The sequence below is a fragment of the Microcaecilia unicolor genome, chromosome 2 (genome assembly GCF_901765095.1).
Source record: "Microcaecilia unicolor chromosome 2, aMicUni1.1, whole genome shotgun sequence".
Lineage (NCBI taxonomy): Eukaryota > Metazoa > Chordata > Amphibia > Gymnophiona > Siphonopidae > Microcaecilia > Microcaecilia unicolor.
The window spans coordinates 431,785,507-431,807,235 of record NC_044032.1 but is presented as its reverse complement, the minus strand read 5'-3'; the positions used below and the strand labels follow the sequence as shown (position 1 = coordinate 431,807,235).

The following is a 21,729-nucleotide window of genomic DNA, read 5'->3' as shown; positions in this document are numbered from 1 at the left end:
CACATAAGCCCAAGACACTTTATATAAAGGACCAAATAAATGACAGCAGAAGCAGCCTTCGGATGTCAGCAGTCATACCTGATGGTGAGGCAGCCTGGGCAGGAAAAGAAGCCATATTAATTTGGTGTTTAAAAGTTTGATTCAGTTCTGCAAGTGAAGGAATGCCATATGGTTTTAATTTACTCAAGAAGTCTAGCTTTTGCTAGACTAGAGTTTAAAAGGTCAGAGAGAAATGGAACTTTCACTGTCCCTTTTTGGGGTTAATGTTAGTTCAAAGGTATTAGTTTACCACATTTGAGCCAGGGATACTGTAGTTTTAAAAGGATTAGTCTAATGCTGGTTAGAAAGAGATAAGAGTAGATATAGATACCATTATAAGTATTTAGATTTGGTCTTATAAGGAATTCTGATTTCTGCTTATTTTAGAATATGTTTTATTCTGTGTAATTAATAATTCTATGTAGAATATCTTTTCAATTCAGTGTTACATCAGTGTCTGACTTTCAAGTAAGATTGCAGTTGAAAAGGTCATTATCTGGTTTGAATTATCCACAGTCCTAGCGAGTTCTGTGAAGGAAGCTAATAGGTGAAAGAGGTCAGGAAAAGTCAACTTACTTCCTTGATGGATTATAGCAAAATGTAGGACTGTATGCCATTAAGTAAGACTGGCCCCTTAACCCCTAAATAAACCCAGTTTAAGCTATGACTGGGATTATGTGAATAATAATAAAATGCCAAGAGATAGGAGCCACAATGTCTAGTGTGAGAGGCCCCAGGTCATAGGTCAGTTTAGGAAATGTCTGGAACCTATGTAACTGATATTTTGAACATATGTATAGAGATGATTGGTTCAGACAGGGTAATCAATCTATTCTTCACCATCTGGAGAGTAAGGGGGGCTAGAGGGGTTTAAAACTGTATATAACTGGGAGCAGAAGCAGCTTACGTCAGAAGAAGAAGGAGAGAGCTAAGAAGAAGAGAGCTGAAGAGGACAGACAGAAGCCACAAGACACAGAGAGCTGAGAAAGAGAAGAAGAGAGCTAGAGCTGATGTCCTACTTTGTTTGCTGGCAAATAAAGAAGATGTCTCCCTCATTCTGGTGTGTGCTGTTTGACTCCTGAAGTACCACAGATTCTGCTAACAATAGTGGTAATTCCTGCAACAATTCTTGGTGTCAGAAGTGGGATCCTGAACCCTGCATCAATTTCTGGCACCCAACTGACTGAGGAACATTAGCCGGGTATGTATTTTGTATTCTGTATCCTGTATTCTGTATTCTGTATTGTAATCCTAGCTAGGAAACTGTAAACCAGCCCCTCAAAAATTGAGGGAAGGGGAGTCTGATCAACTCTCAGCGAAGGCCTTAGTACCTCTAGTCTAGTGGAGATTAGTAGGAAAACCGCCAGAGCTTATCTGTATCTGAGAAATCTGAAATTGTTGGGTGGGATTTTTTGTGCAGAATGTGTGTGATGAATGAATGTTAAATGAGTGTGGACTTCTTATAGCTGCGGTTCCAGTTAACGCGAGTTCAACTGGCCAGCGACGGAAGGAAGCGATTGTTGTCTGTTTACCTTTTTGTCTCTGGATCTGTGGACCCCTTACCACACTTTCAAAAAATTTCCCCCCCTTTTTGTGTGTTGTAACTGTAAGCATTATGGGAGGGACATCATCTAGACAAATTACTACTCCCCTAGATTGTATGCTTAAGAATTTCAAGAAAGGATTTTTAATTAATGATTATGGACAGACTTTAAGCTTAAGTACTCTAAGAACCTTGTGTGAAGTTGAGTGGCCATCTATGGGAGTGGGGTGGCCCCCTAGTGGCAGCTTAGATATTGAAGAAATCCGGAAGGTCTACAGCATAGTTGTAGAAGAACCAGAATATTCCGAACAACTCCCTTATATAGATTCCTGGGACAGCCTTGTGACTGACCCTCCCACTTTGTTGAAAACTTATATGGGATCCCCAGTAAAGTTCATGTTGGGCCGCGTTCAAAGAAAGATTATTAGAAAATCTAAACTGGAAGAGGGAAAGAGTCCCAGGAAGCCTACCACCCAATCGGTGGCTTCCGCCCCTACCCTGTCCGAGAAACCCATACTCTCTGATGACCCCTCAGATCTTGAGCCACCACCTTATGGTCCATTGTTAGGGTTCCGTGCCACCCCCAGAGATCCATGGTGTCCAGCCGAAGCCTCTCCAGCACAGGCTTCCCCGGATAGTTCCTCCCCTTCTGTGCGAACCCCGCCACATCCTAGGTTGGACTTTTCATCCAGCCTCTACCCTCCTCTGCCACATCCTCCCCTGCTAACCTCCAAAGACCCGCTTTGGGCTCCACTCCCTGACTCCTCAACTCCCGACAGCCCAGCCTCTCCCTCTAGTACCCCTACCCACTTATCAGGGGCCCAGCATCCCTTTCAATGGACTGAATCACCTGTGACCACCTCTCAGTCTATGAGTACCCCTCACCATCCCTCAGGGGTTCAACACGCCTCCCCTGAATGGGTTAGACCCGCTGCAATCACTTTTGAGCATGATAGGGGGGTAGCTCCTAGCTCTACCTCAGGTTCCATTCCCACCTCCTCGAGAGTTCTGCCCCTGCGTCAGGTAACCACCACTCGACCGGATCCTAATAATGAGGGTCAGGTTATGCAGGCACAGGCCTACCAGTATGTACCCTTCACAACCACCGATCTCCTGAATTGGAAGACGCATTACCCCTCTTAAACTGAAAAGCCTCAGGCAGTGGTGGACCTAGTGGCTAGCATTATGGCCACCCATAACCCAACCTGGACTGATTGTCAACAACTTCTCCTGACCCTCTTCACAACTGAGGAGAGGCGGAAGATTTTACAAAATGCTGAGGCCATCACGCGAGCGCGTGTTCCCGAGGGGATACAGGACCCAGAGGAATGGGTTAGAACTCGGTTCCCTCGCGCAGCTCCAGCTTGGGATCCAAATAATGAGCAGCACTATGAACTGTTGTCTGGCTATTGCCGGGACTTGCTGGAAGGTATGAGGAAAGGCATAAAGAGGCCCATTAATTTGGCAAAGGTCTCTGAAATTCTCCAAGGGGCAACTGAATCCCCTGGGGCCTTTTTAGAGCGACTAATTGAAGCTTACAGAACATACACCCCATTTGACCCTAAGGCACTAGAAAACCAGAGAATGGTGAATAGTGCATTGGTGGCCCAGAGTATGCCAGATATCCGGAAGAAGCTGCAGCGTCAGGAGGGATTCGCAGGGATGAATACCACCCAGCTAATTGAGATCGCAACAAAGGTTTTCGTTAATAGAGATCAGGAGATGCGCCGAGAGGCTGACCGGAAGATGCAGAAGAAGGCCGACCTTTTGGCAGCAGCCATTACTAATTCCACCCTTAACCGAGGTCGACCTCTAGCCAATGGGAAGCCAAAGTGGGACCCCGGACTGCCAGCCAGGCCTCGAGATTCCTTCAATCAATCCCGGCCACGAGGGGAGAATCCCAGACCACGATTGGAGAGGGATCAGTGCGCCTACTGCAAGGAAAGAGGGCACTGGAAAGATGAATGCCCCCAGAGGCGCCAGGGACTGAGAAGGGGACCAGGAGATCGAGGAAGCCGAGGCCGAGTTCGAGAGGGAAGGTATGAGACTTCTGAATCTGACATCATTGGGATAGCCGAGATGGCAGAATGGGATGAATAGGACAGACCGGGTTCCTACAAACTGGGCTCCCAGGAACCCATGGTCAAGTTAACCATAGGGAGCCGCTCAATTCCATTCATGATTGATACAGGAGCTGAACATTCTGTTGTGACGGAGCGATTAGCGCCTGTGTCTGGAAAAACTGTCCGAGTGGTGGGAGCCACGAGGGTGCAGAACCGGAGGCCCTTCCTGACGACCCGTAGATGCCAATTAGGCTCACACACAGTCACTCATGAATTCTTGTATATGCCAGACTGTCCAATCCCTTTGTTAGGCCGGGACCTGCTGTCCAAGCTTAGGGCCCAAATTTCCTTTGACTCTGATGGCCAGACTTCAGTCTCCTTTCGGCCCCCGATATCCAGCCCTAAGGGCATATTGAGTTTCTGCTGCCCTCTTGAAGAAGAATGGCGGCTGCATCAGTCACAGGGCCAAGTTGACCTATCCCTGGCCGACAGCTTCCAGGTCAATGGGGTATGGGCAGAAGATAATCCCCCAGGGTTGGCCCGAAATATTCCTCCTGTCCATGTAGACTTACTTCCGAGTGCCCGGCCAATCCATCTTCGCCAATACCCAATTCCCCGAAAGGCTCTGGAAGGGATTCAAGCACATCTGAATCGTCTGTTATCCCATGGAATTATTCGACCTTGCCAGTCTCCATGGAATACGCCACTGTTGCCAGTTCAGAAGCCAGGGACTGAGGACTACCGGCCAGTCCAAGACTTACGAGTGGTCAACAAATCCACTATTTCATTACACCCTGTAGTGCCTAATCCATATGTCCTGTTGGGATTGATACCTTCTGGAGCTACCCATTTCACAACACTGGACCTAAAAGATGCCTTCTTTTGTATTCGGGTGGCCCCCGCCAGTCAATTGCTTTTCGCCTTTCAATGAGAAAACCCAGTAACAGGACGGAAGCTTCAGTATACATGGACCCGCCTGCCACAGGGGTTCAAGAACTCCCCCACCATTTTTGGGACTGCCCTAGGACAAGACCTTAAGACTTTTAAATCTGAGCCTTCCAGGCGAGTTTTACTCCAGTATGTAGATGACCTCCTGATTGCAGCAGTGACCCAGGAAGAGTGTTTTGAGGCTACCAGAGAATTGCTGGAGTTGCTCTTGGATGCAAGGTTATAAGGTCTCACGCTCGAAGGCCCAACTCTGTCAGTTAGAAGTGAAGTATCTGGGCTTCTGCATTTCCCAGGGAAGTCGGAGACTGGATGTCAGTAGGAAGCAAGCGGTTGCTGCAATTCCCCAACCCAAGTCCAGAAGGGAAGTTAGGGAATTTCTGGGAGCAGCCGGATTCTGCAGAATTTGGATTCCGAATTTTGCACTGATGGCGAAACCCCTTTACCAGGCCACAAAGGGGGGTGAAAAGGAACCATTTGAATGGGGACCTATTACTCAACAATCCTTCATCGCCATAAAGAAAGCCCTACTCCAAGCCCCTGCGTTAGGCCTTCCTGATGTGGAGAAACCTCTCTCACTGTATGTCCACGAGCGACAGGGGGTTGCTCCGGGTGTGTTGACCCAGATGATGGGATCCTGGCAGAGGCCTGTTGCATACCTGTCTAAACAGCTGGAAGGAGTGGCTAAAGGATGGCCAGCCTGCATGAGGGCTATTGCAGCAACAGCCTTACTGGTCCAGGAAGCTGATAAGTTGACCTTGGGGCAAGAACTGGTTGTTAAAGTCCCCCACGCAGTTCTCACCCTCATGGAGTACAAGGGCAACCACTGGTTTACAAATAGCCGCATGGTTAAGTACCAAGCCAGCTTATGTGAGAATCCACGGATACACCTGGAAACAGTGGCTACATTCAATCCCGCCACTCTTTTGCCAGCATCTGAGGGACCACCGGATCATGACTGTATCCAAACCATGGATGAAGTGTACTCCAGTCGACCAGATCTTAAAGATGTTCCTTGGAGGGACCCAGATGTAATCTATTTCACAGATGGAAGCAGTTACGTGGAGAACTCCAAGCGATTGGCAGGCTATGCTATGGTGACAGAGGACAAGGTGATAGAAGCAAGGGCCCTGCCCCAAGGAACTTCAGCCCAGAAAGCAGAACTTGTGGCCCTCATACGAGCTCTGGAGCTAGCAGCAGGACTGGTGAACAACATTTATACTGATTCCAAGTATGCCTTCACAACTCTACACGCTCATGGAGCTTTGTATAAGGAAAGGACTCATAAATGCCGCAGGCCAACCTGTTAAGTATGGACCTGAAATACTGCAGTTGCTAGAGGCTGTTTGGGCCCCTAAGAAGGTAGCTGTCATTCACTGCCGGGGACATCAAAGGATAGATACGCCAGTGGCCCGTGGGAACCGCCATGCTGATCGGGTGGCCAAGGAAGTTGCTCGAGGACCCCCAGCAGGTACTGTGACTCCCCTGTTCCAAATTCGACTGCAAGAATGGATGCCTATGTACACCCAAACGGAAGAGAAATGGGCTCAAGAAGAAGGTGCAGTAAGGAGACCTGATGGCTGGTTACATCTCCCTGATACCAGAGTTCTGGTGCCACGCCACCTAGCTTGGCCTGTAGTGTCTCAATCTCATGACCTGTCACACTTAGGGAAAACAGCACTAGCCCGCCTACTCAGTCGAGTAGTGGTGCTGGAAGGATTGGATAGTCTGGTTGCCACTGCTTCTGCCCGATGTACTCTCTGTGCCCAGAACAATGCTCGTCAGGGACCCCGTATTCCATCAGGAGTTCAGTCCAGAGGACTAACACCCTTTGAGTCCCTAGTCATAGACTTCACAGAAATGCCCAGGAGCGGTAGGCTCCGATACCTCTTGGTCATGGTCTGTACTTTCTCTGGGTGGGTGGAAGCATACCCTACAGCTACTGAGAAAGCCACAGAAGTAGCTCGAGCCCTCCTTAGGGATGTCATCCCCAGGTATGGACTGCCCCTTGCCATAGGCTCAGATAATGGTCCCGCCTTTGTTGAAGCCACACTTCAGGCCCTGTCCCGCGCATTGCGCATTACCTGGAAATTGCATTGTGCCTACCGTCCCCAGAGTTCAGGGCAGGTTGAGCGAGCAAACAGAACCTTGAAAAATAGCCTAGCAAAGATTTGTCAGGAAACCCAACTGAAATGGCCACAGGCACTGCCACTAGCCCTCTTCCGCCTCCGATGCACCCCAACTAAAGGAACAGCCCTTTCTCCCTTTGAAATTGTGTATGGGAAGCCCCCAGCCATTTTGCAGGGAATTAAGGGAAACATAGGGACTTTAGGGTCTGCCCAGGTGCAGGAGCAGGTAGCCCTTTTGGGCCGGATAATTTCTGAGCTTCAGTCTTATGTGAGAGAAATAAACCCTGTCCCCTTCCAGGCTCAGGTACATTCCTTCCTGCCAGGGGATAGAGTTTGGGTGAAAGACTGGAGGCTCCAGCCTTTGGGGCCCCGGTGGGAAGGACCTTTTACTGTTTTGCTTTCTACCCCTACAGCTGTGAAGGTCGCAGGGATAACTCCATGGGTCCATTGGTCTCGAATCAAGTCTGCTGACCAGACTGAGCCCAGTACGGATCAGACGGAGCCTAAACAGTGGAGAGCAGAAAGTGATCCAGCGGAGCCATTGAAGTTGCGCTTGACCCGAACCAAAGAATCTGCTAGCTGAAAAGAAGGGTCAACTGCATACCGCAGGAGCTGCTGGACTTCGGCTTCATACTGAGACTCTTTCTTGCCTGATTCTGGCTTTCCTGGAATTTGAGAGCTTGATCCTTGTCAGTTGAGGTTCTATCCCAACTGGTATAAGAACTCAAAGACTGAGAACATTATATTAGAGTAATCTGTGATTAGCACAGACTGTTGGAATATTATTGCTTAATTAGTTTGCTGTATTTGTTTTAGATTAGGAAGAAAGAAAATGTTAGTAGTTTGGGTGCTTTTGTTGTTTTCTACTCCTTGCCTCCTTAATACCCCAACTCGCTCCAACCTTTGGCTACACTCTGTCCAGGAACTAATTAGCCAGGCAAAGATTACTTCCCCTTGTATTGTGTGTTCACGATTTTCTCCTTATACCACAGATGTCCCAGCTGTTCCTGTCCCTGTGCCGCTTACTGCTCTTATACCTCCCTACTTTTCGAGTTCAGGCCCTTGGAGTCAGGATTATACTTGGTGGTCCTTTTATAATGCTACCTCCCCCTCTGAATCTTCTCTAAGGCCAGTCTTTACGTCTCCCTATCCAGCTTCTGGAGTGTTTTGTTTAACAAGAAACATCTCAACTGTTCCTCCCATTTCCTGTAACTATACCAATGTTCTCCCAGAGAAGGGGGAATCTGTGTGGGTAGTCTCTCCAGGTACTCCTATGTGCCCTACTACCGTACCTGTAGATTATGACCCAGGTGATTATCTGGCTCCTAACCGTACCACTAAGAGGACTATAGTGTCCAAGCTTATTTTCTACTTTCATAAGTCCCCGGGGTATGAAGAGTTTATAACAAATGAGCAGCCTGTCACAATTGGGGATTGGCACCTATGGTGTGCAAAGTCTCCATTTCTTCTTCGTTCCCCCTGGGATAGGGGCTCGCATTATGGGCATCCTAAGTACCTTGTCCAGCCTGAGCCAACATTTATTGGGAACTTCCCTCACCCTCTCCTTGGTCATTACTGGCTCTGTGATAATGTCCTCCACGTGATTCTTCCCCCCATGTATGGTTTTTGTGTATTGGTAACCTTGAATTATTTTCCTAAAGTTATTCCTCTTCTCAGGCCACCATCCCCGCACCGCTCTAAGCGAGAGGCCTTTTCCTTACCCTCCTCCGTTGCCACAGAGGATGAGGCGATTGAATTAGCCCTCCAGTATATCAACTCTACTTATCCTCTGACTAAAAAGAGACTTGTGGCCCTTTCTGCCACGGCCTGGATTCCAATTGGGGGCCCGGTAGCGGGTATCACTGAACTAGGTATGGCTACCCGAAGACTTCAGTCCCTACTCCATGTTTTAGTCCATGAGCTGAACGTGGTAGTCAATGCATTGCAGGATCAAATTAATGAATTAAGTGTAGTTTCTCGGTATAATCGTATGGGCCTTGACTACCTCTTTGCAGCCCAGGGTGGCCTCTGCACAGTGCTCAATTCTTCAGAGTGCTGTACCATTGTCATAAATAGGACGCATGTAGTTAGGCATGCCATGGATAAAGTCCTACAGTTGGCTAGCCTTAATGTGGAGGATTACCGAGGAGGATTAGACCTTACCTCCTGGTGGTGGTCATTGACCTCATGGATACGTCCCTTGTTCATTTCCCTAATAGTCTTAGTTTTAGCAGGATTGTTGTTTTGTTTCCTGGCCTCATGTGCTTCGGCAGTATGCCGTAGGACCTTAACGAGTAGGGTAATGGTGATTCACAAGCCTATTCCTAGACGTTATGCCCCAGGAGGAGGTATGGAGTTGGGACCACTATAATCTCCAGAGTTTGAGTTGTGAGACTTATCTCTGCATAAGCTGATTTTAGTCTCAAAGGGGGGAATGAGGCAGCCTGGGCAGGAAAAGAAGCCATATTAATTTGGTGTTTAAAAGTTTGATTCAGTTCTGCAAGTGAAGGAATGCCATATGGTTTTAATTTACTCAAGAAGTCTAGCTTTTGCTAGACTAGAGTTTAAAAGGTCAGAGAGAAATGGAACTTTCACTGTCCCTTTTTGGGGTTAATGTTAGTTCAAAGGTATTAGTTTACCACATATGGATACCATTATGAGCCAGGGATACTGTAGTTTTAAAAGGATTAGTCTAATGCTGGTTAGAAAGAGATAGAGTAGATATAGATACCATTATAAGTATTTAGATTTGGTCTTATAAGGAATTCTGATTTCTGCTTAGTTTAGAATATGTTTTATTCTGTGTAATTAATAATTCTATGTAGAATATCTTTTCAATTCAGTGTTACATCAGTGTCTGACTTTCAAGTAAGATTGCAGTTGAAAAGGTCATTATCTGGTTTGAATTATCCACAGTCCTAGCGAGTTCTGTGAAGGAAGCTAATAGGTGAAAGAGGTCAGGAAAAGTCAACTTACTTCCTTGATGGATTATAGCAAAATGTAGGACTGTATGCCATTAAGTAAGACTGGCCCCTTAGCCCCTAAATGAACCCAGTTTAAGCTATGACTGGGATTATGTGAATAATAATAAAATGCCAAGAGATAGGAGCCACAATGTCTAGTGTGAGAGGCCCCAGGTCATAGGTCAGTTTAGGAAATGTCTGGAACCTATGTAACTGATATTTTGAACATATGTATAGAGATGATTGGTTCAGACAGGGTAATCAATCTATTCTTCACCATCTGGAGAGTAAGGGGGGCTAGAGGGGTTTAAAACTGTATATAACTGGGAGCAGAAGCAGCTTACGTCAGAAGAAGAAGGAGAGAGCTAAGAAGAAGAGAGCTGAAGAGGACAGACAGAAGCCACAAGACACAGAGAGCTGAGAAAGAGAAGAAGAGAGCTAGAGCTGATGTCCTACTTTGTTTGCTGGCAAATAAAGAAGATTTCTCCCTCATTCTGGTATGTGCTGTTTGACTCCTGAAGTACCACAGATTCTGCTAACAATAGTGGTAATTCCTGCAACAATGGGACATGCAAGCCCTAAAAACATCATGTTAAATCCTTGAGACCTTTTTAAAAGGACCAACAACTTAACACCAATGCCATCAAACTTTCTGCTGAAAAAATATGTTTTTTCTCAAAAATCACTAAACATGCTTCTTGTTAAAGTGCCAAAATCTACTGCCCATTAATGCTAAAGAATGCTCTATCATTACTCTGGTTAAAAAAAAAAAAACCCACACCTGTGGGATCTCTAATGTTTGTTGTTCTATGGGTACTTTGTTCTGAATATCTCTTATGCAAAAAAAAAAAAAAAAAAACCCTGGGTTGAACAATCTTTAAACTAATATAAGATTCTCTTAGCTCTGTGGTCCTTTTGGGTCCAAACTTAAGCCTTGCTTCCCTTCAGCTTCTCTTCACCATCCTGTCTCTACAGATGTGGCTCCCTTCCCCTAGAAGCAGGAAGAAGCTGCACCAGATTCCAGCAGCTGCTCCCTATTCTGCTTGCAATGCCAAGTGTACATAGCCTTAATAACTAATTGGATTTTTATGGGCATTTGCAACAGAATATTGTAAATTGGTGGAGGGAGAATGTCAATGACCCTACGTTTTTGGTTAACCACCTGTAGGAAGCAATAGTGATGAGTGTGTGTGGGGGGGGGGGGGGGGGGGGGGGATTCTTTGTCCTAACTTGCGGATAGATCTGTAAACTGAGGCCTAGATGCACAAAACTCTAACGACCCTTTAATGACCCTCTAACGACAAAATTTGCGACCGTTGCATGCATTATAGGCCTTTTTCTGAAGCCGCTAGCAGATAACGAAAACGGAATGCAAACCAGAAACTACCATTGAAATGTGGACAATTCGCTATGCACTAACCATACCGACGATTCTAACGAATCATTTAACGTGACAAATTTAGCGAGCTCTCAGACCTGTCGTTCAGGCCTGAGCTGTCATGTCCCCGCTCCCTCCTGCACCTTAAAAATGCAAGCTGGGGGGGAGGAAGTGACGTCACGCTAGCAAATGGAGCGGTGAAAACGGAGCTCCCGTCTATCAGCTTTAAAAAAGCGACTTTATAGCGGTCCAACCCCCGTGGGACAAGCGGAAACTGCCGCATTCGGTAGTGGAAAGTGCATTGAGCCGAGAGATGTCGCAATCCAAAGTCAAAATGCCGGATTTAGCGGCCTTTTCCTACCAGCAAAAAGCTAAAGCGGATGGAATAGTGGCGGAAGAAGATGGCGCCCATGCGTCGACGATGGCAGAGCAAGGTCTGGAATCTCCACGAGGCGAGCTATCGATCGCCAGAGCGGCGGCAGAGCCTGAAGTGTGGGAGAAATTGTGCACGTGGTTCCAAGAAATAAAAACGGAGCTGAAGGAAATGCGCAAAGACTTTGCCCAATTGAGTACGGAGCTAAGAGGGGAAATATCAGAACTGGGCAACCGAGTAATGGAGATCGAAAATGGCCAAGAGGAGCAAATAGAAGTGAACAAGGCAGTGGAACAACAGCTCGGGGAGCGAAAATCAGAAGCTCAATACCTCATGGATAAAATTGAGGATTTAGAGAACCGGAGCAGGCGCTCTAATATTAGAATACGGGGGGTGCCCGAACTGCCAGAATTCAATGACTGTGAGGAAATAGTGCAGTCTATAACAGCGCAAGTTCTATCCACTGAAGACCAGCCCTATGACAAAGCAAGCATTCGCCTTGAGCGCGCGCACCGCGCATTGGGCGCCAGGAGACCAAACCAGCCAAAAGATATAGTGGCTTGCTTCACGGACTTTAAAATAAAAGAAGCAGTGATGAAGAAGGCGCGATTAGAGAGCCCCGTGCAATGGGAAAGCTACCCGATTGAGCTGTACCAAGATATATCGGCCATAACCCTAAAACGTCGGGGAGAGCTGCGTCCGCTAACAGCGCAACTTAGAGAGGAAGGAGTGCCTTATAAGTGGCAATACCCCTTTGCATTAACCTTTTTCTGTGAAGGGAAGCAGAGGAGAGTGATATCACTTGAGGAAGCACAAGAATATATGAAGCAAAAGGAGGCAACGACTGACCCTCGACCCAGCGCGCAAGGAGAAGCAGCACGCGATAGGAAACCCAGGTGGCAAAGGGTATCGCAAGGACGAGGTCGCCTAAGGAGACAGATGTCTGGAAAGCAACTCAGCGCGTCAAAAGGAAAATGAAAGGAGTGACAGGACATCGTGATAGCAGACTGAGCGGCTTTATGGACAAATGGTGAGCAAGCCAATCCACGGGGGTGGAAATTTGGAATAAGCTGAGGGACAAAAGGGAGACGTGACTCCTCTCAGCAATAGACATGCCTCAAGTGAGATGTGGGCCATGTCTTTTTTGGCAAGGGGGGGGAGGGGAAGGGGGGATGGGGTGGGGTTACTATCTAAGTATCTGGTGGTTGCTGAGTAAGATAGCATATAAGGGAGATCAAAATAGTAAATGTTTAATTGTGTAACTTGGAATGTTAAGGGCCTTAATTCCCCAATGAAGCGCAAACGAGTGTTTGCTGAAGTGTTAAGAATGAAAAGTGATGTACTTATGCTGCAAGAAACACATTTAAAGCATTGTTATAAGAAATTGCTGGTCCATAGGAGGTATCCCATAATAATACACTCTGTAAGTAGTCAAAATCATAAGAAGGGGGGTGTGCTTATGGCGTTTATGGATACGCTCCCCTGGGAAATTATCAAAACAATAACGGATAGGGAAGGCAGGTTTCTGTTGGTGGTGGCCTCACTGTATAATACACTGTATACATTTGTCACACTATATGCACCTAATGAAGGACAGGGTGAGTTTTTGGAGGGAATTGAGCAAAAACTGCAACAGCATGTCCAGGGGCAGCTGCTGATGGGAGGGGATTTCAATCTGACAATAGATCCTCTGGTGGACAACTCCTCGGGACAAGCGACATATGCTAGGAAAGACAGAGAGGTTCTGGGCAGTTTTATGAAAAGATGGGGTTTGACAGACCTATGGAGGGCAACACATAGACAGGATAAAGATTTCACATTCTACTCAGCAACGCACAACTCCTACTCTAGGATAGATATGTGGCTGGGGGATGGGGTAGTGGCTAAAGTCATGCAACAGACACAGATAGGAATACGTACATGGTCCGATCATGCCCCAGTCCTCCTAAGGTTACAGACAGGGAGAGTAGTAGGGGGACAAAGATATTGGCGACTAGATGAGGCACTGCTAAATGACCCAGAGAATGTGGGGAAGATTGAACAATATATAAAAGAATATTTAGAGTTTAATGATGTAGGTGATATCAGCCCAGCGAGCCTCTGGGAGGGTATGAAGGTAGTGGTGAGAGGGCAGCTTATTGCCCTTAAAGCGCATCTGAAGAAAACCAAAGAAGCCAAGGAGTGCGAGCTGAGGGAACAGATCCAACAGGTAGAGAGAAAGCATAAAGCCGACCCAGGAGATAGGGCAGTAATGACAGAGCTCCATAAAACCAGATTACAGCTAAATGAGCTACAGATGGCGGAGGTGGCCCACCAATTGCAACTGGTGCAACAAGAATATTATGAGATGGGAGATAAAGCGAGTAGATTATTAGCAAACAAGTTGAAAAAGCAGATGTCTCGTAATCAGATCCATGCTTTAACAACCAACCAAGGCCAGATTGTAACACAAACAAGTGACATTCAAGCTACTCTGCATGAATTCTATACGAGTTTATATAAGTCAGAAATGAAGGTGCCCCCTAACAATATTGAAGAGTTCTTGCAGGGGATAGAGATACCCCAGTTGTCACCAGGGGAAAGGGACACATTGTCGGCGCCCATAGGGTTAGAGGAGATTAAAGAAGCGATCAAAGCCCTACCACAGGCTAAGGCTCCTGGGCCAGATGGGTTCCCAGCAAAGATTTATAAACTGTATGCTAATATTTTGGCACCACTTTTGTTGAGGATATTTCAAACATTTGATCAAGCGCCAGAATTGCCATACTCATGGAGATTGGCTGCGGTAACCCTCCTACTTAAGCCCGGAAAGGACCCGCAGCAATGCGGGTCTTACAGACCAATATCCCTACTAAATGTAGACTATAAAATATTCACAAAAATTCTAGCCACTAGGATGCAAAAAGTGCTCCCTAAACTCATTCACTCGGACCAGGTAGGTTTCATAATGGGGCGACAGGCCTTTGACAACACTAGATGTTTGTTGCACTTACTCCAACAAATGAGAGAGGAGCGTGAGCCAGCTGTAGTGCTGTCAGTCGATGCGGAAAAAGCGTTTGACCGCGTAGAATGGCCATTCCTATTTGCAATGCTACAAAGAGTGGGGATTGGGGGTTGTTACCTGAAGTGGCTGCAATTGCTATACAAGGCCCCATTGGCGGTATTAAAAGTCAATGGTTCCTATTCAAAGCCGCTTGAACTCCAAAGAGGCACAAGGCAGGGCTGTGCAGTTTCGCCATTATTGTTTGCCCTAACAATTGAACCACTGGCCTGTATTATAAGAGCAGATACTGGAGTAAAGGGAGTAGTTCGCGGACAGAGGGAGCACAAGCTAATGCTGTTTGCGGATGATGTGCTGATGACACTGACTAACCCTGAGTCATCAGTGCGGCGAACTATAGAACTAATGGCACAATATGGGGAAAGGTCGGGCTTTAAGGTGAATATTACTAAGACAGAGCTACTTAATATTACAGTGCCTGACCAAGAGATGGGGCGGATGAAGGAGGCATTTCCGTTTGTGTGGGCCACAAAATCTATTAAATATCTGGGGATACAGATTACTCCTAAAGTAGAGGATCTCTATGAGGCAAATTTCCCGATGAAAATAACAGAGTTAGTAGCTGAACTGGATAGGTGGGAAGGCCTAAACATCTCATGGAAGGGTCGTATTAGCGCCGTTAAAATGATGATGCTGCCTAAACTGTTATATTTGTTTATGGCGCTCCCTATTCCTATCCCTCGCAGTTTCTTTGCACACCTCAATAGAAAGTTGTTTGCGTTTATTTGGAGGAAGCGGCCCCCACGGGTGAGGCGAGCTATACTATTTCAACCATTAGAGAGAGGTGGGATGGGAGTCCCCAATTTCTTTCTTTATTATCAGGCGGCACAATTGAGAATCCTGGCGGATTGGCACCCAGCAGCTAATAAAAAATGGCTACATTGGGAAAGGGCATGGCTGGGGATGAGGGAGATAGGGGATCTCTTGTGGATATCCAGTAAAGAATTGGGGAGTATAGGGCGCAGAATGCCCATTGGACTCAGCCACATTTTATCCACTTGGTGCCAAATTAGGAAACAGTGGTTCCCGGAACGTACATATTTTCATCAGACAGGGATATGCAGGGCACCAGGCTTTCCCTTAGGGGCCACTGAGATAGCCTTTAAACACTGGGCACGGGCGGGTCTTCATAAGCTGGGCCAACTATGGGATGATGATAAGATAATAAGCTTTGCAGAGCTACAGGAGGAATATGGATTGCAAGCTAGAGATCAGGTGTTTTACTGTTGCATACGTAACTTACCTCCAAACCAAGGCCCGAGAAGAACTGGAGCTGGGGGAAACATCTTTGGAATTGGCGATGGGGAAAGGAGGGGGAAGGGGAAGTATCTCACGCATATATCTAGCATTACTCCAACATACAGACCCCCAAGGAACATATCTCAATAGATGGGAGGGAGTATTGCAGGGTACATTCTCAAAGGAGTGTTGGAGAAGGGGTTATCGCTATCTTTTTAAACCCTCTATGGCCCAAAATGCAATTGAAAATGGATTTAAAATTTTTTACTGGTGGTACTATACGCCAGATAGATTACAGCAAATATATCCAGAGACATCAGGAAACTGCTGGCGACAGTGTGGGGCTAGAGGCACGTTTATGCATATTTGGTGGGAATGCCCCAAGATAATAGAATTTTGGAAGAGTGTGATAGCAATGATAACGACAGTACTTCAATGCCCCTTCCCCTGCAAGCCGGAGAACTGCCTCCTTCACTTCAAGCCAGCCTCAGCGAAAGGACCCCAGCACAAACTAGCCATACAATACCTGGTGGCAGCTAAACTGGTTATAGCCAGAGAATGGAAAAGCCCAAAGCCACCTGAAATGAGACTGGTTGTGCAAAGAGTGGACTTCCTATACCAGATGGCAAAGCTGACGGCTATGAGAAGAGGGCGAATGGGAGCCTTTAGCAAAGTGTGGCAACCATATGAACATTTGCATGAACAGACAATAGCACCACCATGATACGGGGGGGAGGGGAAGGGAGGGAAGGGAATACTAGCAATAAATGGCATAAAATTGTAGCGTACTGTTATGAGTGATAAGATGTAAAAATGTGAAATGCGTTGTATAACTGAAAATCAATAAAAACAGTTTAAAAAAAAAAAAAATGCAAGCTGGCATGTAAAAAAAAAAAAAAAGTTATATAAAAACGCAAACCGGTAGCTCCCCACTTCCCTCTGCACTAACCAAAACAAAAAAAAAAATTCAAATAGATCGGGAGGGGGCAAAGGCGCTTGTCAGGAGCGTCCTGTATGGGCGCCCTTGCCCCCCCCCCCCCCCGAGATTGCCGCTGTTCCCCGCTTCAGCCAGTTCTAATAAAAACAAATCTCCAAATTTTCTCATCCCCGGTCCCCCTCCCTTCCTGTGTTTCCTGTCCCTTGCTCCAGGGCTCCACCTCCCGCCATCCTTCGCCTCCGCCCCCCGCGATCGTCGCCGCCGCTCCCACCCTCCACTGGACCCCCCCTCCACATAACCATCCCGTGCAGCGCCTCTCACCTGTATGCGAAGGTGCTGCATGGGATAAAACATCTGATCGCCAATTGCTTCTCCCTTCTCCGACGTCAGTCTGTTGTTCCTGGGCCCGCCCTCCATTGACGTAAGTTACCTATGAAGATAACTAACGTAGGTAACTTACGTCAATGGAGGGCGGGCCCAGGAACAACAGACTGACGTCGGAGAAGGGAGAAGCAATTGGCGATCAGATGTTTTATCCCGTGCAGCACCTTCGCATACAGGTGAGAGGCGCTGCACGGGACGGTAATGCGGAGGGGGGGTCCGGTGGAGGGTGGGAGTGGCGGCGATGATCCCAGGGGGCGGGGCACAGGGCGGAGGATGGCGGGAGGTGGAGCCCTGGAGCAAGGGACAGGAAACACAGGAAGGGAGGGGGACTGGGGATGAGAAAATCTGGAGATTTGTTTTTATTAAAACCGGCTGAAGCGGGGAACAGCGGCGATCTCGGGGGGGGGGGGGCAAGGAAGCCCATACAAGACGCTCCTGACGAGCGCCTTTGCCCCCTCCCGATCTATTTGGATTTTTTTTTGTTTTGGTTAGTGCAGGGGGAAGTGGGGAGCCACGTGTTTGTGTTGTGGTTTTTTTTGGACGTTTGTGGTATGCGCAGAGCAACCAGCATAACGCTTGGCTGCTCTGCGCATGATTTAGGGGCCGATTACAACGGGGATTACGATTCATTGATACATTGTACTTCTGGATACCGCAACGAACATGTTTGACCTGTTTTTTTTGGTGCATGCTTCGGTTTTTCAAAATCGTTAAGGACTTTAACGATTTAGATTTTTTTACGTTTGTTTGATGCATCTGGGCCTGAGTGACTAGCAAGGTGATTAAATTTGCTGATAACAATCATGCAAAGCTGTTAAATCATGATTAAATTCTAGGTAGCTGCAGGAAGACCTGGAAGGATGGGGGTGGGGGGAGTCACAGACCTATGTTTTCACTAACATAAATTGTACAGTCAGTGTAAAATAGAAAGGAATGTGGGGGGAGTGTAGCAGCAAGTATTCACAGGCACACAGAAGGGAGTCCGTGTAGAAACAAAATGAAAAGGTTGTGTAGATGTTATTTATATGGGGATGTGTCTTATGTAAAATATGTGACACATAGTATAGTCCTATAGTACAGGTACAAACTGGTTTGGGGCAGAATTTGTTTTCCTCAAAAGTGTGTGAAGACGTGAGAGGTCAGGTTTTGACAATCTCAAGCTACCCCTTGACGGACTTGCAAACTATGCATGTCTGGCCTGTATCATTTTATGCACCTTCTGCCAAAATAGGTAGTGCTAGAGACAGCATCACTTAGTGAAAGGTAGTTAGCAAGATTAGCAAGTATTATATTACAGTATGTGTATGCACTAACTAGCTTTATATGTATTATCCCCGAGTTGTACTTATATGTCGTCACAATGCTGTAATTTCCATAAGGTACAGCACGTTTTGAAAACAGAATCTGATTACTGAATCCCTGGTTTCTCAGCTCCGATACAATAAACACTTTCTTGTAATGGTCATTTAATTCTTTACCAGTGTTGGAAATCTAGAGACTTTCAACTGGACTGTTTTGAGTTGCTCAGAGATATGTGGTGTTGTATATGGCTGGTCCCACCAATGCCTCTTGAGCTCACTTTATTTCCTCCTGCTAATACAAACCCAATATAGCATTACACAAACTTTGAAGGTGGTTTATTTAACTGAATAATTTGGCCAAATACTTTTGCTTGCACTTTTGTTTCTTCTATCTCACAGCTGGAAAGTTTCTGTTCACCTCAGGATTTCATTTTCAGGGTCGGTTTCGGGGCAACCCTTCTTGCCAGTTTGAAGGATCTGGGTGACATCCCTCTCTCAGGTCTGGCCAATCACAGATAACATGAACACGTACAAAGATGCACATAGAAAAAACAAACAAACCTACATTCTGACCAAAGGCACATATGGATTCCTTATTAAAAATAATCTTCAACCAGGAAAAGATCTTGGGAGTCGCTATTTATTTGTTTGTTACATTTATACCCCAAAATTTACCACCTATCTGCAGGCTCAACGTGGCTTACAAAGCATCGTAAAGGCAATTGCCATTACGGTTGATATCAAATACAAAGTTGTGTTGTGGTCATAGGCAGAAGTGTATCAGGCGTCATGGGGGTCAAAGGGGAAGAGGATAGTAAATTGTCCAGTACGATCATTGATTATGTTGTGTTGCTGGGTGTGGGGATTTATGTTGGATCGGTGGGATAAGCTTTTTTGAAGAGGTGGGTTTTCAATGATTTCCTGAAGTTTAGGTGGTCATATATTGTTTTTACTGCATACGGGAGTCCATTCCATAGTTGTGCGCTTATGTAGGAGAAGCTAGATGCGTGAGTTGTTTTGTATTTTAGCCCTTTACAGTTTGGGTAATGTAGGTTTAGGTATGATCGTGCTGATCCGAGTCTGTTTCTGGTTGGCAGATCAATGAGGTCTGTCATGTATCCTGAGACTATGCCATAAATGATTTTGTGGACTAAAGTGCAGATTTTGAAGATGATCCATTCTTTGATTGGGAGCCAGTACAGCTTTTCTCGAAGCAGTTTAGCACTTTCGAATCGTGTTTTACCATTTATCAGTCTTGGGCGTTCTGGAGTTTTTTTTGTGAGTTCTTTGCATCCCGCATAGATTCCGTTGCAGTAATCTGCATGGCTTAGGACCACTGATTGTATTAGTTTACGAAAGGTATCCCTCGGGAAGAAAGGTTTTATTCGTTTGAGATTGTAAGCTCTTTGAGCAGGGACTGTCTTTCTTCTATGTTTGTACAGCGCTGCGTATGCCTTGTAGCGCTATAGAAATGCTAAATAGTAGTAGTAGTAGTAGTAGTTTCCACTTTGAGTAGAACATTCTGTATTACGGTTTTTACTTGGCTCTCGAGAGTGAGGTTGCGGTCGATAGTTACTCCGAGTATTTTTAAGCTATCTGAAATAGGGGGTGTGTCTCCTGGGGTGTTTAAGGTTGCGGGATTGAAGTTGTTATGTTGAGAAGAGAGGATAAGGCACTGTGTTTTTTCAGTGTTTAGTTTCAGTTGGAATGAGTTTGCCCAGGAGTTCATGATGTTCAGGCTATCATTTATTTCATTGGTTATTTCAGTCGTCACGTCTGAAGGGAATGTAGATTGTAACGTCATCTGCATAGATGAATGGGTTAAGGCCTCGTTTGGATAAGGACCTTGTCAATGGGATCATCATCATGTTGAAGAGTACTGGTGATAATGGTGATCCTTGGGGTACTCCACAGACTGCTTTCCACGGTGGTGATATGTTTGAATTTGATTTTACTTGGCATGTTCTGGTGGTTAGAAAGCCCTTGATCCAATTGTGTACGTTTCCAACAATCCCAAAGTGGCCGAGGAGTGTTAGTAGTATATTGTGGTTTACCATGTCGAATGCGCTGAACATGTCAAATTGAAGGAGGAGTATGCTTTTACCTATGGCTATTTCCTGTTTGAATTTGGCCAGGAGAGTGACTAGGACAGTTTCGGTACTATGGTGGTAGCGGAATCCTGACTGTGAGTCATGTAGTATTGAGTACTTGTCCAGGTATTCCATAAGCTATTTGATCACCAAACCCTCCAGCAATTTTACTACTAGAGGGACTGACGCAACTGGGCGGTAGTTGTTGAGGTCGTTTGTCTTTTTCTTAAGTATCTTTTGGTGTTGGGGTAAGTAGTATGTTACCATATTCCTCGGGGAAGAAACCTTGTTGTAGCGTGAAGTTTAGGTGGAGTGTAAGGTCTTCTATAAAATCAGCTTGGGGACATGTGTCCAGTTTGCAGTGGGTGTTGGCGAATCTGTGAGTCGCTTGCGTAACTGATTCAATGGTGAGTAGATTGAATGTAGACCAGATGCGGTCGGCTGGGTATGCACCTGGGATTAGGTCGTCGAAGAAGTTTTCTATGTCAGTGTTGTGATGAGGAAGAGTACTGCATAGTTTTGTTATTTTGTCCTTGACGTAGGTAGCCAGTTTGTCTGCAGATGGGCTGTCTGTGTTGGATGTAGTGATCGGGGTTGTGTCTAGTAACTTATTTACGAGTTGAAATAGTTTAAGATCTTTGTTATCCGGTCCAAGTTTAGTCTTATAGTAGGACCTTTTGGTTTGTCTAACTGAATATTTGTATTTTCTGTGTGTTTGTTTCCATGCATTGAGTGTATTTTCATTTTTTGTTTTTTTTTCCATACTTGTTCAAGTTTTCTGGATTGTGTTTTGAGTTTTTTTAGTTCATCGTTGAACCACGGTACCAAGTTTTGTCTTTTTGATATTCTTGTCTTTAAGGGTGCTATTTCGTTTAGTAAACTTCTGCATCTAGCCTCCTAGTGGTTGAGATAGTGTATGGAGTCAGTTTGTGTTGTTCATTCATTGTCATATCTGTTGCCAGAATATTTGTGGATCTATTTGCCCTCTCGTAGTATAAGTTGTTTGTTCTGGTGTACGATTCGAGTCCTTTCGCCCATTTTAGGGACAGGTTCAGTTTGTAATGATCAGTCCAAGGTGCTTGACCATTTGATATCTGTTATTTTGATAGGTTTTGAAATCTCCAGCTTAGTATGTGGTGGTGGCGGCTAAACAAATGGAGAAAGCATTCAGAGCATGGTTCATGGAATTATTTCCAATTCCTCTGTATGTGTGAATGTGCATGCACTGAGGTAGGTGGGGGGGGGGGGGGGGGAGGGAATAATTTTGAAGTGGTAGAGCAGTTG

At 46.0% G+C, this 21,729-nt stretch overlaps 1 protein-coding gene across 1 annotated transcript in view; it reads right to left on the bottom strand.

Moving 5' to 3' along the window:
- The window catches only part of HADH (hydroxyacyl-CoA dehydrogenase), a 122,358-nt gene that overhangs the window by 14,355 nt on the left and 86,274 nt on the right, over nucleotides 1-21,729 (bottom strand). The window lies entirely within an intron of this gene.